The sequence below is a fragment of the Danio rerio genome, chromosome 2 (assembly GCF_052040795.2).
Source record: "Danio rerio strain M-AB ecotype USA chromosome 2, GRCz13ab, whole genome shotgun sequence".
NCBI classification, from domain to species: domain Eukaryota; kingdom Metazoa; phylum Chordata; class Actinopteri; order Cypriniformes; family Danionidae; genus Danio; species Danio rerio.
The window spans coordinates 29,614,650-29,632,785 of NC_141022.1; the positions used below are offsets into that span (position 1 = coordinate 29,614,650).

General features: G+C 33.0%; 1 protein-coding gene across 2 annotated transcripts in view; it reads left to right on the forward strand.

Moving 5' to 3' along the window:
- Positions 1 to 18,136, forward strand: part of slc7a14a (solute carrier family 7 member 14a) — a 110,957-nt gene that overhangs the window by 64,124 nt on the left and 28,697 nt on the right. The window contains 1 exon segment of one of the 2 annotated variants that reach the window (NM_001347689.1): positions 2,284 to 2,542. The exons of the other annotated variant lie outside the window; for it this stretch is intronic. The gene's annotated coding sequence lies outside the window, so the exon portion shown is untranslated. 2 annotated transcript variants of the gene reach the window in all.

Genomic DNA, 18,136 nt, shown 5'->3' on the forward strand with positions numbered 1-18,136 from the left:
GTGGCTCGATGGGCACCCGCTGCATAAAACATATGCTGGATGAGTTAGCAGTTCATTCCGCTGTGGAGACCACAGATTAATAAAGGGATTAAGCCGAAAAGAAAATAAATGAATAAAAATACTTTGTTTTAAGGATTTCTTTATTAATTTGTGTTTTTTTATTATTTTTTTTATTACTTTTGAAAATAATTATAATATTCATAGCTATTTTTTAAGGCATGATGTAAACTGAAGTGAGTGGAACCTTGTCAAGTATGGTTTTCTTACAATCTAAATTGGTCCTCTGCTTTTAACCCATCTAAGTGTAGACACACGTTTTTGAGTGAAGAGTGAGAGCACACCACACACACACACACACACACACACACACACCCGGAGTGGCATCTATTGCTTCATTCAGAAATTGAAACCAAAAATTTCAATGCATTGTTCAAATACCATTTGTTCAATTACTTACTAAACTATTAAATTTCTTCTTTACCTAAAATATATTATTAGTTTTTAATTTGAATGAATAATTTCAAACACATTGTGGAGTTGGTGTATGGTTGTGACAAATAGCACTCATAATGCATTGAAAAAAAGGTATATGTCCAGCATAAAAGTGTATAGGCTTTAGTAATGGAACAAAATTTATTCATTCATTTTCCTTCGGCTTAGCCCCTGATTGTCAGGGGTCGCAACAGCGGAATGAACCGCCAACTATTCCAACATATGCTTTACACATTGGAAACTTCCAGCCGCAATCCAGTACTGGGAAACACCCATCCGCTCATTCACACACACTTGTACACTACGGCCAATTAAGTTCATCCAATTCACTTATAGTGCATGTCTTTGGACAGTTGGGGAAAGCGGAGCACCTGGAGGAAACCCATGCAAACATGTGGAGAACATGCAAACTCAATGCAGAATTGACAACTGGCCCAGATGGGACTCGAACCAGCAACTGTCTTGCTGTAAGGCGATAGTGCTATACCCACTGAGCCACAGTGCCGCACAGGGAACTAAACATTTGCAATTTTTTTAAGTTTATCAAAATACATGTCTGATCTATTTATTTATTTACCATTATTCTTAAGCGTTCATATCAAAAAAAATGTTAGACACTGGTATGTATCGAGCACATTTTGGTGCTAAAAAACTTTTGTAAAATCAAGTATGGATTTCTATCAGTGTCAAAAAAGGTCAGATAAATATAGCCTTCCCCCCCATATTTCATCCATGTTTGAGCCTGAATGTTTTGGTAAATATAAACTTTATGTACAACCTTAATAGAGGTTGCATGGGAGAGTTTTGTGTTTTGTTTTACTTTGTTTGACTATAGAATAAAAAATATTTGTTAATTCTAAAGAGGTGGCACGGCGACTCAGTGTTTTGCACTGTCGCCTTACAGCAAGAAGGTTGCTGGTTAGAGTCTAGGCTGGGTCAGTTGGCATTTCTGTATGGAGTTTGCACGTTCTTCCCATGTTCGTGTGGGTTTTCTCCAGGTGCTCCGATTTCACCCACAGTCCAAAGACATGCGGTATAGGTGAATTGAATAAACTAATATGGCTGTAGTGTATGAATGTGAATGTGAGAGTGTATGGGTGTTTCCCAGTACTGGGTTGCAGCTGGAAGGGCATTCGCTGTGTTAAACATATGCTGGATAAATTGGCGGTTCATTTCACTGTTTTAGTGAATAAAGGGACTAAGCTGAAGGAAAATGAATAAATGAATAATTCCAAAAAAATTATTTATCATATTGCATATTTTCTAAATGTTATATCATCAAACATTATCTGTGTGTGCATATCCAGGCTATATGTTTACAGCACTGCTGTTTTTATTAACATAAAGTGATCAAAGGAAAATCATAATTAAATATTATAATATTACGTTATTTTTGTTGATGAAATAGGCTACATTATTCGGATCCATTACATGCGTTAGAAGGTTAATATGAATTGTTTAAGGATACACATTTCATAATTTTATTTATTTTTAAAAATATTTTATTTAAACAAACCTAATGCTACACCATCAATCTGATGCATTCAAGCAGTCGCGCACGCTCACAATAGCATCTTGTCGCTGGATGCAGCGAGCGCGCTTCCTGTTTTCTACCCATCATGCTTTTGATGGAGGAATGATGACGGATCATTAATTTGGCCTGTCGCAAAAGGGGCTCGATGTTCTCACGCAACCGTATCATAACGTCACTGACGTGGACGGCGATAATAAATAATGAATGTGCCAGCTTATCACGTGGAGGAGGCGTCTGAATAATTTAACCCCTCCGTTACTACACGATAGTACATCCCTTTCCGCAGCATCCGAGATGAAGCGTCCCTCCCTGCGACGACCTTAATCCTTACAATGATGATTTTGTCGCTTTAAGTGCTGCTTTGAGTTTATAGGAGTGCGTGAAAGCGTTATAAGACACGGAAATGCATCCTGCTTGGGACCCACCTGTCTTTAGACTCCGCCACCGCCTCGCGCGTCTCTGAGCCGCAGCACCGCACATCAGCATCGGCACAGCTGGACAGCGGCGGCCGGGAAGGTAAGAGCTGACCGAGAGCGGACACTGGCTCAGGATGTCCACCAGACCATTTTACACCATTTTAACATAAAACAAGAAGCGTATACGAAGTGCTTCAAAGAATAAGTGTAAGAATAATTCATATTTAGTTGCTTTTTCGGGATACAATTGTGTTTTACTTACTCTCTCGGGATTTCAGTGATATAGCAGTTAACTTTGTTGTAAGCTGACGTCACTTGTGTATTAAAAAACCACATTACGGTGGTGTTTTAAATGAGAACAAAACATTTTGTTTCAGTATCAGCTGCTTGTGTTTGACGGGAGGGGCGGTGCGAGATCGCTATCAAGTCAATGTCTACATTTCAATAACATGTTTTATTTTTTTAATGCAGTAGAAATTGCTGCATTATTAATGACATGGTTTTTAGATAAGCAATGGCCTCTTTTGATCACACAGACTGCGATAGTGTCTGTAGGGAAGCTCTGGGCAGTAAAACGAGGTTAATCTCCAATGACATGATGGCAGTTACTCGCGGATGCTGCTTTGTTTATAATCGGGCGTGTAAAAGACAGAGGCGCTGACCGTGGTGCTGAAACATACACGTCCCGATTTGGACATCGTCAAGCTTTTGGTGTAATGTTTGACTTGTGCTGTTTAAATTGCAGTTGGTAAAGCGACTTTTGTCCTGCTTGATCGAAACATAACCTCATTTTCTTTGAATGAAATTCATCTGTGAACCTCTTTGGTTGTTTTGCTTGTGAATGGTCCATAAACAGTTAAACAGAAAGGGGAAATTATTGGCATTCCTGATGTTCCATTATATTAGATTATGAGGTCTGTGTGCCTTCATTGAATAATCAATCTTTGTGTATTTGTTGGTCTTATTGATTCTGAGCTTATTTATTTTGATTTATTGACTTGGGTTTTAATATGCTCTGCAGTCATGTTTTTATTACACTTCAACCCACCATATTTTTTAATCTACCATATCACAATGAACCACATTGCTTTTAGTCTAAAAGATTGTGGTACAAGGCAGGAGAGAGGGTAATGTTGCTTAATAAAGGTTGTGGCATTTGTAAACACGCAAACAAGATCATAATTTGAAAAGGTTAAATGGTCCTGAAAAAAATAGTTACGTCTGTTTTGTTTGTTGTCAGAAATGGCCGTATTGAAAATCTGAAATAGAAAATGTTTGGTATTGTGCCCACACAAAAGCTTACTGAATGCTAATTTTTTGAGAACAACTTGTTTCCACTTCAACTTTATTTACCACCTACTGTATATTCTTTAAAATAAAAACAAAACAACATTAAGGTTGAGCTGAAATTCAAGATTTTCAACAGCTGAATGAATGTATTTTAACTGTAGCACACAGCCCCCTCAAAGCATAAATATTTTATCATATTTTGACCACTGCACAAACAGCACCACTGATAAACAGCATGAAATCCAATGTTTTTTCATGTTATCCATGTTAAATTTATATATATATATATATATATATATATATATATATATATATATATATATATATATATATATATATATATTATATATCAATAGATGTATATATAAATATATATATATATATATATATATTTAATTAATTAATATATAATATTAATATATATTATATATAATATTAATATATATATTATAATTTGTATATATATATATATATATATATATATATATATATATATATATATATATATATATATACACACACACACACACACACACACACACACACACACACACACACACACACACACACACAGTTGAAGTCAGAATTATTAAATTATTAGAATTAACAGAGCAAGGACATTTTCACAGTTTGTCTGATAATATTTTTTTTCTTCTGGAGAAAGTCTTATTAGTTTTATTTTAGCTAGAATAAAAGCAGTTTTTAGTTTTTTTAAAGCCCATATTAAGGTCAAAATTAGTAGTCGATTTAAGCTGTTTTACTCCTAAAATGACAAAAGCATAGAGTAACTTAATTTTTCAGTAAGAACAAAAAAGGAAAACAGATTTCCAAATATAGCGTCTGTGTGTTTGTTGTGTGTGTATGTATGTGTTTTTGTGACCTAGCAGGACACAAATCACCAATATAACATAGGTATGCCACAGGTATTATAAAAAGGTGGTGAAATATGACAAATAAATAGTGTTGGTGAAATTAATGCTGACGTCCTCATTTCTCCAAAAGCTTATAATTCAGACAGAATGATTTTTTTTTTAGAAAGTAAAACTGCACACAGTTTTCTTTTGTGGGTTGAGTTTAGGGGAAGGGTGGGGTTAGGCTGATAGAAAATACAATTTGTACAGTAGAAAAACAATGGAAAAGTACCCACACTGTAAAAAAAAAAACTGGTTGCCTTACATTTTTAAGCTGAATAAAATTAACCTTAGGAGTGTATTAGATTTAGATTGTTAAACTGACTTAAAACAGCTTGCATAACTTATAAAATTAAGTTAAAACATGATTAACTTAGTTTAATAAGTTACAATGACCTAAAACATATACTGTCAGGACTAATTGATCATATATTATTTTTTTACAGTGCACATTTGATGAAAACAAACATGTGTGTTCTGACTCAAAAGTCTACAAATAGCTTTTTGAACTCTGACTCATGGGTTCACCAGTATCACTTGCTTTTTTTCTGAATGAGCCTCCTATAAATTCTCCCATTAATCTCCTGCCACCATTGTGATGTCACTGGCACTGTTTGCGCAGATGCAGTAATACAATTAAAGGCTTTCCGTCAATTAGGACCACCTGCAGACCAGCATGGATAATAGAGGAGAGCATGAGACACAATGCAGTCTGAAGAGCTCAGCTAAGAACAGACAAAAATAAACACACACACATTTTCACTACAAAGACAAATATATAATCTTTAACACGCAGTATTGGTAAAGTGGCAGACTACAACTTGGGGAACTTCTTTATAGATAAAAGGAAAGGGCTAATTTTAGTAGCTAAGATTTTGAAATCACCTATTGGCTTATGGTTTGTTTGTTTCAATATCTGAACAATTAAATGACAAGAAATAAAGTAAGATATTTTGAAGAATGTTAAATAGTCATTGACTTCTTTAGTATTTTCCCCCTATACGGATGTCATTGTATATCAATAGCCAACATTCTTCAGAATGTTTTTTTTTGTGTTCAACAGCAATAAAAAGCTTTAAATGCACTTAAGGTTTAGCAAAAGTATTTTCATCCTGGGGTAAACCATCCACACTGTATTGTTGCTTTGTTAAACAATTAGCAATAGTATTTGACAAAAACTGTATCCTTTAGTGTTCTTCTATTTGGTTTTGTTTGGCTCTGATTGTGCGCTGATGTACTTAGAGAAGTGAGTTGTACTGAGGGAGAGAGAGAGAGAGAGAGAGTGATAAATCTGATGGCCTGAAATGGTGTTAGTGTTCATGCCAGCCAGATTCACTCCACTCAGCAGCCGGTTTATATAACATTGCAGGAGGAGGAGAACAGGGTGGAGCTGCACTGTACTGGCCTGAGGAAACAACCGACTCCATGGGTGAAATCTATAGTTTTATTCAAGTTTTTGCATTAAGCATGTCTTCCTATTGCACACATTTATTTGGGTCCAAGGTGGTTTTGAGATGATAATTTCTTAATAAAATAGTAGCATTAATTTTCTAAATTGAATCAAATGAGGGTGGCATGGTGGCTCAGCGGTTAGCATTGTCGCCTCACAGCAAGAAGGTTGCTGATTCGAGTCCCAGCTGGGTAATTTGGCATTTCTGTGTGAAGTTTGCATGTTCTCCCCATGTTTGCGTGAGTTTTTTCCAGGTGCTCCACCCCCCCCCCCCCCCTCATTCCAAACACATGCGGTATAGATGAATCGAATAAACTAAATTGGCTGTAGTGTGTAAGTGTGTATGGGAGTTTCCCAGTACTGGGTTGTGGCTGGAGGGGCATCCACTGTGGTGCCTCTGATAAATCAAGAGACTAAGCTGAAGAAAAATGAATCAATGAATCAATCAAATGAACTTTTGGTAGATAGCTCAGCTATCTTGGAAACAGGTGGCTACTGACTTTCGCAGTATATATTTTTGATGCTATGAAAGTGTCAGTGTTCGCAGGTTTCCAAAATTCTTCAAAATATTTTTTGTGTAAAACAGAAAAAAGGACAATCTTAAGTTACGTTTCATGCCAACGTTAAAAAAGTTAAGCATGTTGAAAACAGTTGTGGTGATTAATATTTTGGTTGCAACTGATACTGATTTAAAAAACTTTACTCTTTTTAAAACTCACCACAACTATTAACTAATATTTGCTACCTACTCACCACAACTACCATAACAATATATTATCAGTAAAGAAAAATAATTATTGCCATAAATCATGATTTCTTGATGTCCGATTTAATCAGTGTATTTTTTCCATCATGTGTCATTGTGTAATCAAAATGTTTTATTTTATTCTTGCTTTTGTTGTATTTATAAAATCTCTAAAAGGTAAGTTTTATAATTGTACAACAAAAACTTTTTAAAATAATTTTTCCTAAAAAATGTGTGTATGTAAAAAATCTAGCCTTTAAATTGGTGGTTTTATCTCCCACAACAATGTATTTAAAGATTATGATGTTAGTTTCTCTCACTGATTAGACTTGAAGCGCTAAAAGTTGTTTGCTCTATAATTGAAAGTACTCTTATTTTAAAAGATCTAACATGTAGAGTATTTTTGTTAACTGCCAATACTGGTATACCACAATTTCAAAAGGAAAACAGAGTATTTCACTAATCACACTTTGGTCAATTTAAAAATATTTTAATCCTGATTTTCTTAGTGCCATTTGATTTTAGCATTTGTGCTAGAAAGAGGCCATTTCGGCTAAAGTAAAAGAACTGTAAATTGTAAGTTCTCTTTAAGAAAGCATGTTCTTTTGCCCTCTTTCTGTGTGTGCATCCATTAGTGAAAGGTCATAATAATTTAAAGTGTTGAAATATAAGAACTGTTTATCTAATAGCAGAAAAAGATTTTTCTTGCTATGTTTGATTATTTCTACACTACCAAATTTGTCCATAAAAGAATTGACAAATAATATGATAAAAAACAGTTTCCCCCTAAAAGTAAAATAAATTATTTGTTTTTGACAAGCATTGAATTATTAAAATTGAATATGCTTTCAAAAAGATAATAGAAATAGAAATAATTGCTGCATATAAAAAGTCTTTTCCTTAACTCTTTGAAATGTCAAACGTACCCACAGTAATAGAAGCACCCATATACTGTCATCATGGCAAATACAAAATAAGTTAGTTATTAAAAGTCATGTTTAAAATATATTTTGAAAACATCTTCTCTAGCATTAAACAGCACTTGGGAAATATTTGAAAAATAATTTACGTTTCACTACAGGCCTAATAATTTTGTCTTTACCCTGTATTTCATGATTCAGTTACAATGTCAAATAATTAAGTCAAACATCTGTAATCTTATAAACAATGACTAGTTTTCTAGATCTAGTATTTTAAAAAAGTAAACACACTGAGTTCAAAGGACAGCCTTTTGAACAGTTTGTACTCTGGCAGGGCTGTGCAATTAAAATATATGTGCATTTTGAATTCCTCCACATAATTTGAGGAATGCAGTTCTGCCCACTGTTTCTACACACCATCTGCTGCATATCTTACTGTCAGGCTCTGAGGTATACAGCAGCAGAACATTTCCATCTCTTGTTCTGAATGCAGACAGCAGCAGTGGCACAGGGTGAAATGATGCAGGACCGAAGACTTTAATTGACTTGTAAATCGACTCTGTTATTAGCAAGAGGGATTAAAGTGTAGAATTGTATCGTATGAGTGGCAGGTGAAGTAGTTGAGGTGTCAGTTTCTCATCTAAATCCGTGGATTAAAAGCGTTCTGTATCAGTTATTTATGTTATAGTTTTTATTAATATAAAATAACACTCTTTGTGCCCACCCCTCCTACTCCCAGCAGCACAGACTCATCAGAGTTTAAAATCTTCAGTGGTGCAGGAGCAATTTGGTGCATTTAAAATCTCGAGTAGCAATGCTTAAAATAAAAACACACCTTCTTACTTTCTGTTTGGCTGACCATTATTTTCCATAGAATGCCACTGGATTAGAAAGCTGTCAGTTTCACAATGCTCAATGCTAGTGATTAGATTAGTGATTTCACAAGCTGCAGAACATTTAAACAATTACTTACTTTATTTTAATTATAAAATAATAAGTATAGCCTTATATATTCACATAAATATTGAAGTATGTAAATGTATGTTGAAAGTTCCTTAGAGTTTCTTCTTGTTATTCCACCCTGACACACCAGCACAGCTTAAGATAGAATTTGTTCTTACGTTTTTTTCTTATTTTTTTATTTATTTTTTTATTTTTACACTAAAGGCAAAATCACTCACTCAAATAGTTTACAGTACTGTGGTAAACACTAAAATGTTGGGTTTTGGTTCTGCTGAAGATCAATGCCTACTTCTACTTCACAGCCTCTACAGTGCTGTTAATATACAAAACTTTTAGCCATTCACAGCAGTGGCCGTTTACTTCCACAGTCCACCATGCCCATTCAAATTCTGATGAGGGGTCAAAAACAGGACAACAAATAGTCAAATTACTTCTGCATTTTTATGCAAAGAAATTGGAAAAATGTATAAGTGGTCTTTGGTACAAAATAAACAAAGACATAGTTCAAATGTTTTGCGTGATAGTCTGGTATTGTTCATTTTTCTTAATTGTAATGTTCAAGAATTGGACATATCTGATTTTTTTTTCTCCTCTATCAAATGAGAATATGGCTGTTAAATATAAAACATTTACACACCAATTTGTGATCACAACATATCTTAAAAGAACTATTTTTGTAAGCGTGAAGATTTCATTTTGAATTATATATATATATATATATATATATATATATATATATATATATATATACATATATATATATATATATATATATATATATATATATATATATATATACAACAGTTCTGTCTGGTTCTTCCATCTGATTGGCTGATAGCCATGCGATATTTCGCCATGAACATCACACAAAGGCCTCTTTACCCTTCACCTCTGTGTATTACTCCGCCCACACACAGCCAGCAACAAGCAGAGAGATGCTGCAGTTTGACAAATATTACTGTTAATAGACAACAAAATGCACTTTAGAGGCTTTTTTTGGTCAATTATGTAGTTGTTTAGATTGCAACTATGCAGGTTATTTGTAAGAATAGTGCCAATTTTAAAACATTTACAATTTCTGAGAGAGCTTGTCGGCAGCCATTAGCCTGCCATAGTGTAGTAGACCAAAGACGGTTGACGTTGTCTATACACAAAATGGCGCCAGGACCGCATAATAAGCCCTTGCTTCAATTAAAACTCTTGTATTTTTCTGGAACCCGAATAAGAAGCTGAAAAATGGAAGCGTTTCGTTTTTTAAGGTGGACCGGATAGAGTCAATAAGAATGTGCCAATAAGGAGCTTTATATATATATATATATATATATATATATATATATATATATATATATATATATATATATATATATATATATATATATATATATATATATATATATATATATATATATATATATATATATATATATTTGTCCACATTAACTCAATGTAAACTTGCTGACAATGTACAAATTTTTTTTTTATGTTTTTTTTTTGCTGAAAAACTAATATTTAATTAAATTTTCAAATAAAATTATTTGGTTGCAAATCGACTCAGAATACATAGACTTTGAAGGGCCTTTATCATGTTTATAACTTAAAAAAAAAAATTTAATTAATAAAAAAAATAATATAATATAATATAATATAATATATATATATATATATATATATATATATATATATATATATATATATATATATATATATATATATATATATGGAGAGTTTAGATATGAAAACCTCTTAATGCCACCTGAAATTTTCTTCTGAAATGAGCATTTTCATCAGGCTTCGGTGTGTAAGTATGTTCTTTTCATTGTATTTTAAGTAAAATAGCTTGACATAAACAAAGGAGGCACTTTTTGTTTTTTTTACATCTGTACTCTTCATATTTATTTATTTATTTATCTTTATTTTTTTTTCAATTATAAAGATGATAAAAGCCATTCCTAGTCTATATACTGTTTTCACAATCTGAGTCAATTTGGAACCAATTAATATTATTTGAATATTTAATATAATATTTGTTTTTCAGCCAAAACATACTATATAGTCAGCAAGTTTTCATTGAGTGCTATTAATGCATGAGAAAAAAAATGATGAGTGCTACATTGAAATGATGTTATATGTAGGCTACAATAAAGATCTTTATAACATTAAGAGTTTCACAGACATTGTCACAAAAGCCATAATCTTTACAATAAAAGAGACCTGTATTAGTGCTAAAAGCAGCTTAGTACAGTGTACATAAAGATGGTTTCACCATATGAAAAGGATGCATGTCATACTGTATGTCTTATGACTGGACCATATGACAAAATGTCTGCAAAAATTAATTTCTTTTTAAATCAGCATGTAGATAAACCATGACCAACAATATTTATAATGTTCTACTGATGCCATATGTGCAAAAACTTCAATTAGTTGAATCTCAATAAACTGGAAACAAAAATAAAAGTGCACATTATCTTTACACCAGGTTTTACAGTTCACCCAAGAAGAGTCTTTTTTTCCCCCTCCACTATGAATAATTCCGCATATTAAAAATGAAGGTCTGTATGCTTCAGATGCTGCTGAATAGAAGTTGAATCAATCAGACTGAAGCAGCAGATTCTGCCTCTCTTTCCAAACAATGGAAATCAATGCTTCTCTCGTTGCCCACAGATGGTCAAACACGTCCCAGCACATCCTTCCTTTCCAATCACACCGCTCAATCACCCTGTTATCCTGTGTCTGATTTAGGTGAACCTGACATCCACCTGGAGCTCCACCTGTTTTTTTTGCTTTTTCTGGCTCTTTGATGATATGATATGATATAATTATGACACATGCAGATTAGCTCATAATGCAGTATAAAAAGTCATTAATGTCATGTACAGTGTCGTTGAATTTATCAAAAGTTACAGTAAATACATTTATGAGGATATATTTTTTTGATTAATTCCATACTCTTTAAGAACCAATTTTCACAGCTTATTATTCCTCCCTATTATTGAGAAATTGTTTGTTTATTAGTACTTATAAAATAGATATTCTGCATGATTTTTTAAATTCAATATCTAAACATAAATCCTACATTAATAACTTATAAGAATCAAATTAGGAGTTTGGTACAAAAGTCATAGTTTCATTTTTTAAAGGTTTAATTTACAAGAATTGGATTGTGCCTGTTTTTATATTTAAATTTTTTGATTTTATTAAAAATGTATTACATTATTTTGTTTCATTTGATGTTTTTTATTTATTAATATAACCTGTTACACAATTAATAAAACCTATTAATAGAACTTGTATTTATTTTAAACATATGTTATTATAATTGTTAGTAAAATTTGCATTTATTTATTTGTTGGGATCTTGAAGTCATTTATTTTAATTAAATATAGAACTTATTTATATAAATCTTATTTAAACCTTTTTGTATAATTACAAAATTAGTAAAATTGTTACATCATTCATTCATTCATTTATTCATTCATTCATTTTCCTTCGGCTTAGTCCCTTTACTTATCAGTGGTCACCACAGCAAAATGAGCCACCAACCTATCCAACATATAATTTTTTAAAATTCTATTACTTTATTTTTGTTGAGAAAGTTTTACAATTTTACAACAGAACATTTTACGTTACAAATATACAATTTTACCATATTGCACATGAAATAATAAAGAAATATAATAATAATAATAATAATAATAATAATAATAATAACAATATTAATCATCATCATCATAAGCAAATACTAGACACAACATTGGGATGGAGTGGTGGGTTCGTTATGTTGATCAATACATTCAACAGTTCTTAACATTGTAGTGATCATCCATTTCTTCCAACATTTTAGAAATAAGTCCTTTTTAAGTTTCAAAATAAATGTCAATTTTTCCATATTGCTTATTTCCTTTGCAGTTTCTGTCCAATCACCAATAGAGGGGGTGTTGTGCATATACCAGTATCTGATAATAATCTTCTTGCTTGCCACACTTAATTTACAAAGTAAACATCCACCTTCACTAGTACCTCTTTATAGTTTTCAAGGTAATTTGTAAATAAAGTCTTTTGGTATATGGTATCCTAAGATCTTTTCCATTTCCGATAAAACCTTGTTCCATAAAAGTATTTTTTTTAAACCCAAGAAAATAAGCAGGTGATCATTTACATTAGCCATACATCATTGAAATTGGCAGGATTTACCTTCCATACTCGCAACACGGACACCTCCAAATGATGTTAAAGAGTCACATGCTGTTTTTATAAGGCATTATTGTATGTATTCGCGGCCGCGAAATCACACGTGACCTTAGCTGACATGCGCGTCTACTTTAGTATACAGAACCTGCATAGGCTGTGAGTAACAGGTAATAAAGTTGTAAATAATATTAAGTTTGTGTCATAGAGGGATCATTTGAAAGCTGTGCGCGAAGTATCAACAGCATTTAGCAGTGAAAATGAAACCAAAAGCGTGCACATCATTTAAATAATCATATCGCATTTTAGAGTTATGATTGCGACAAGCATTTGATAAGTTTTTTCTTTCATAGCGAACACACAGTTGTGCATAAAAATAAATGTTTAGTGTCAGTATACCTACTCTAGCCTATATATTGTTGAATATAATGCAAGAAGGAATCTGATAATGACAAATGTCTGATTGTACCAGTGAATAAAATGGTCTAATAATGTTGTCAACGACAGATTGCAAGCATATATCTCAAACATAATAATTCAACATTAGAATTATTATAAGTAGAATATAATTATTTATAGAAACCAGTAGACCTACACATAATATTATTATTGTTGTTTTACCATATGTTTGAGAAAAAACAATAATTGCTGACTCATATTAATTTTTTTACATCTATCGTGAGAAAATCGTGATCTTTATTTTAAGCAAACAAATCGCGATTCTCATTTTAACCAGAATCTTGCAGCTCTAGCTTCAAGTATTGTTCATTCGTATTTCATGTCAGTAAATACATTAACTAATGAAACATTGCTGTAAAGCTTGATAGGCCCATAGCCAGCCTATTGAAAGAGGTGGTTCTTTTTTCATAACAGGTGGACCTTTCTGCAGTTATTCACCTCATTTTCTATTAAATTATGAGGTAAAATAGAGCATTTTAGTGACATTTTAAACACTAATCTTAAAAAAAAAGTGCTTACCATAGTTGTTGTTGTTTTTTTTTACCACAGAGTGTTTATTTACAAATTTGCATTTAAATTGTAAGTTATTATCATTTTCAACAAAAAGCTCACAATTTCAATTGAAAAAAAATGTTGAACAAAAAAGTATGAAAATTGTTTTATAATCCATCATGATTTATGATTTATTATCATCCATCATTAAAAAAAGAATCTGTTAAAACTTGTTCTAAATTAAAAACTGTAACCTATAGGCAAATAACAAACTGGCCAGCTCATTTCTTTATTCAGAATTTGTCCATTTGAATAATTAAAATTACATTTGTCTGAAAGCCACCTTCTATCGGTTATTTTCACAATTTATGATGGCATATTGTCAAAAATAGGACACATGAGCTTGTATAGCAGCTAAATTCTGGACTTTGTCAGTAGGGGGTGGGTCTTTCGAACCACCCAAACCCCCCTAGCTACAGGCCTGCTTTGATTAATATTTTGTTCAAGATTAAATAGGGTTAAAGTGTCATACATAGATTTCTTTACGTGCACATAAAATATATCACAATGTTGCTATAGCTTTCACTGAGGGAACCAGCACTTGTCCAGAATTATGAAATAAGCATATGGATATGCAGTTGGCAGTGTAAAATAACAGTTATTTTATGCATTATTAAATTTTAAGCATGTTAAGTACAATGCACATCATCAAAAAATTTAACAGAAATGGTAAAAACTAATATAATGACCCTAAACATGGTATTAAATGTATATGTTGATTATTGATTTTATGCTTTTGCGTTTCATGTTACGTGTTTGCTATTCCATATAATACGTGTGAATGCATTAAATGGACAGAGCTGTGTATGTACAGCAGGTTCTTTATGGCTTCATTTTGTCTCTCTAAATTATACAAGAGCTCTGTTGCGCCTCGGGCCTCGGTTTATACATGTGTGTCTCATAAGGTCATTGACAGGTTTAAATATATGCTCCTCTAGCACCTTAAGGCACAAGCAGCATTAGTGTGATGTGGCTGTGAGCTTCACATCTGACGCAGAGTCACTTACGGTTTATATGAGGATGGAGTTGAGCTTGATCCTGTGCATAAAGCTACAATTTGAATCTACTTTTATATTTGCATTTGCAGACCAATTGGTATGGCAGTAATATTGTTTTATTGTTTTCTAGAAGCTCCACTGGAACGTGGTACTCTGGCTTTTGGGGAAAAACATTAGAAATGTATTCATATTTAGTAGTCACGTTAATATTATATTTAAGAGTATAATTAACAGCATCTAATGTATTGTATTAATGTAACTAAAGAAATGATCGGCGACCTCACATCAAGAAGGTTGCTGGTTAGAGTCCAGGCTGTGTCAGATGGCATTTTTGTGTCTAGTTTGCATGTTCTTCCCCTTTTTGTGTGGGTTTCCTTGCTCCAGGTTTCCCCCACACTCCAAAGACATGCGCTATAGGTGAATTGAATAAAACAAAAAATGGCTATAGTGTATGTGATCGCGTATCAGAGTGTATGGGTGTTTTCCAGTACTGGGTTGCAGCTGGAAGGGCATCCGCTATGTAAAACATATGCTCGATAAGTTGGCGGTTCATTCCACTGTGGTGACCCCTGATGAATAAAGGGACTAAGCCAAAGGAAAATGAATGAATAGGTAAACGATTGGCAGTCAGTCTGATTCTGAGAAAGTTGAACATACTTTCTGATTAACAACACCAACTTTTAAAACTACTATAAAATGTGCAGAAGCAATGTAATACTTTTTTGCAAACATTTAATCACAGCTAGATATTTATCATTAACCTGGATTTTAACTGTTGTACCTATATAAGGCAAGCCCACTCAAAATGACTGGTGCACCCAATAATAATAATAATAATAATAATAATAATAATAATAAAACACTTTTCTTAAAAAGAGAAATAATCGTGCATATGGGAGATTCTCAAATTTTGGGTAGATTTTGCATCTCCTAGATCAGTGTTTCTTTACCACATTCCTGGAGCACCACTGCACAGCACTGCATATTTTCGATGTCTCCTTGGTCTGTCCCACCCATTTCAGATTTTTCTGTCTCTACTAATGAGCTGATGATCTGAATCAGGCAACCCAGGCTCATTCTGAAAATGTATCTCTATCAACATTTCTGGGGAACGCCAAATACATCTTAAGAGCTACAGTTTTTGTTTTTGTCATGAAATAATTAAGTTTAATAAATTTTTTTGTGTGTGTTTATTCTACTAAGTTAAATAAACATTAGAATCTTTATGTCATGTTATTTATTTATTTTTTTTTATTTATACATTCATTGATTTATTCATTTTCTTTTCGGCTTAGTCCCTTTATTTATCTCAGGTCGGCACAGTGGAATGAACCGCTAACTTATCCAGCATATCTTTTACACAGTGAATGCCCTTCCAGCTTTAACCCATCACTAGGAAACACCCGTACACTGTCATTCACACACATACACTACGGACAATTTAGCCTTCCCAATTCACGTATACCGCATGTTTTTGGACCTTTAGGGGAAACCGGAGCACCCGGAGGAAACCCACGTGAACAAAGGGAAAACATGCAAACATCACAAAGAAATCTCAAGTGATCCAGCCGTGGCTCGAACTATTTATTTATTTATTTATTTATTTATTTATTTATTTATTTATTTATTTATTTATTCTTGGCAGAGAAGATCATATTTTCAGGTTAACTAACTTTTTATACTAATGGGCAAATCAAAACGTTGATGTATTAACATTATATAATTATGAAAGAAATATGGTAGTTTACTGTAAATTTCAAAATGATCTACCGTAATTTTAATGGTAACATTCTGGCAATCACAACTGCCAGTCTTTTACAGTGAATTTTACAGATTATTTTTTACTGTGTATATTTTCAGCTCAAACATTTTACCCTTTTTTTCCTTTGCCCAATAGTGATCAATTTTGTGTTGTAAAATGACTTAAGTTAGTTTAAGAGTAGGCCCTAGTGTCTATTGGGCCTAGACTTGCCACCTCATCAGACATTTATGTAATTTATAAGCTATGACGTGTCGAGCAGACATACCCCAGTCCATGTGGCCTGTTGTGCTGTTTGTAAATCTAAATGAATCATCATCATTCTGGTCGGCAGCCATGTGTTTGAGTCCCCATGATGGACAGACTTCACTGTGATCTGTCCATGTAAACAGTCAGACAGAGATCATTACAGCACCATCAAAATCCTTCAAGGTGAACTGAAGAGTTAAAAGCAAATGAACTGACCAGTGCGGAAACGGAGTTAAAATGTGTTGGTGGAATGAAAGAGAGAAGAACAGAGAAGGAATGTCAGATAGGAAATGAGCAGAAATGAACAGGCTGGGTTTTGTTTTTCGTCTGTTCCTCTTTGGCTGCTCACCAGAGCTCATCAGCACATTTTATTGGTTTTCAACAGGGGTCTGGATGTTATCTCTCGCTCCTTCCTATCAAGAGGCTCTCCACATATCAAATCAACAACCAGTGCTTTTATTCAAACCTTCTGAAGCTTCTTTTCAGATTCGTTTAATCATCTTTTTGAACTGATTTATCAGCCTGGCTGGAAACGAATGACTACTGAAACATCAGCAAAACCAGACACTTGTAAAATGCATTAAAATGATGATGTCAAATCTGATCTTATCTTGAATGGAATGAGACGTATTATTAGCATATAGATGATTTCTGAGAGAAAGTCTTATTTAGAAAGAGAGATGTACTTATGGTTGTATTCTTATCTGCTGTTTTGTGACCCTTAATGGCTGAGAAATATTGTGTTACATGTTTTTTATGTTGCTAAAAGCATTCATTCATCTGTTAAAATAAGCTTTCACAAAGATGAGTGAATAGCTGATGGGAGGAAGGGCTCTTGGCTCTTGCGTTAGTATTTAATCAGGCGGGTAAATGTAACTCTTGTGAATACAGCAGGACATTTCCTTTAGGCGTTTACCATGGCTAAGGGTTTAACAGTAAATGTAGTCTTTAATTTGCTTCAAAAAGGTAACGACAGGCAGCAGAACTAAAGCACATTGTTTAAAACTCAGACATCCCTCGTGGTGTTCAAATAACTTTTAAATGCATATGTCTGCTTCAGTGCTTCAAATGACTTGTATGAAGATAAGCTGCCAATTTATGGGTAGACTAATACTCTATTGTCATTTAGTGTAATATTGTAAGTTTATTCATAAAGAAGTGGTAAATATATATTCTTATTTTGACCTGTACTCACGCTACTAAAAAAAAC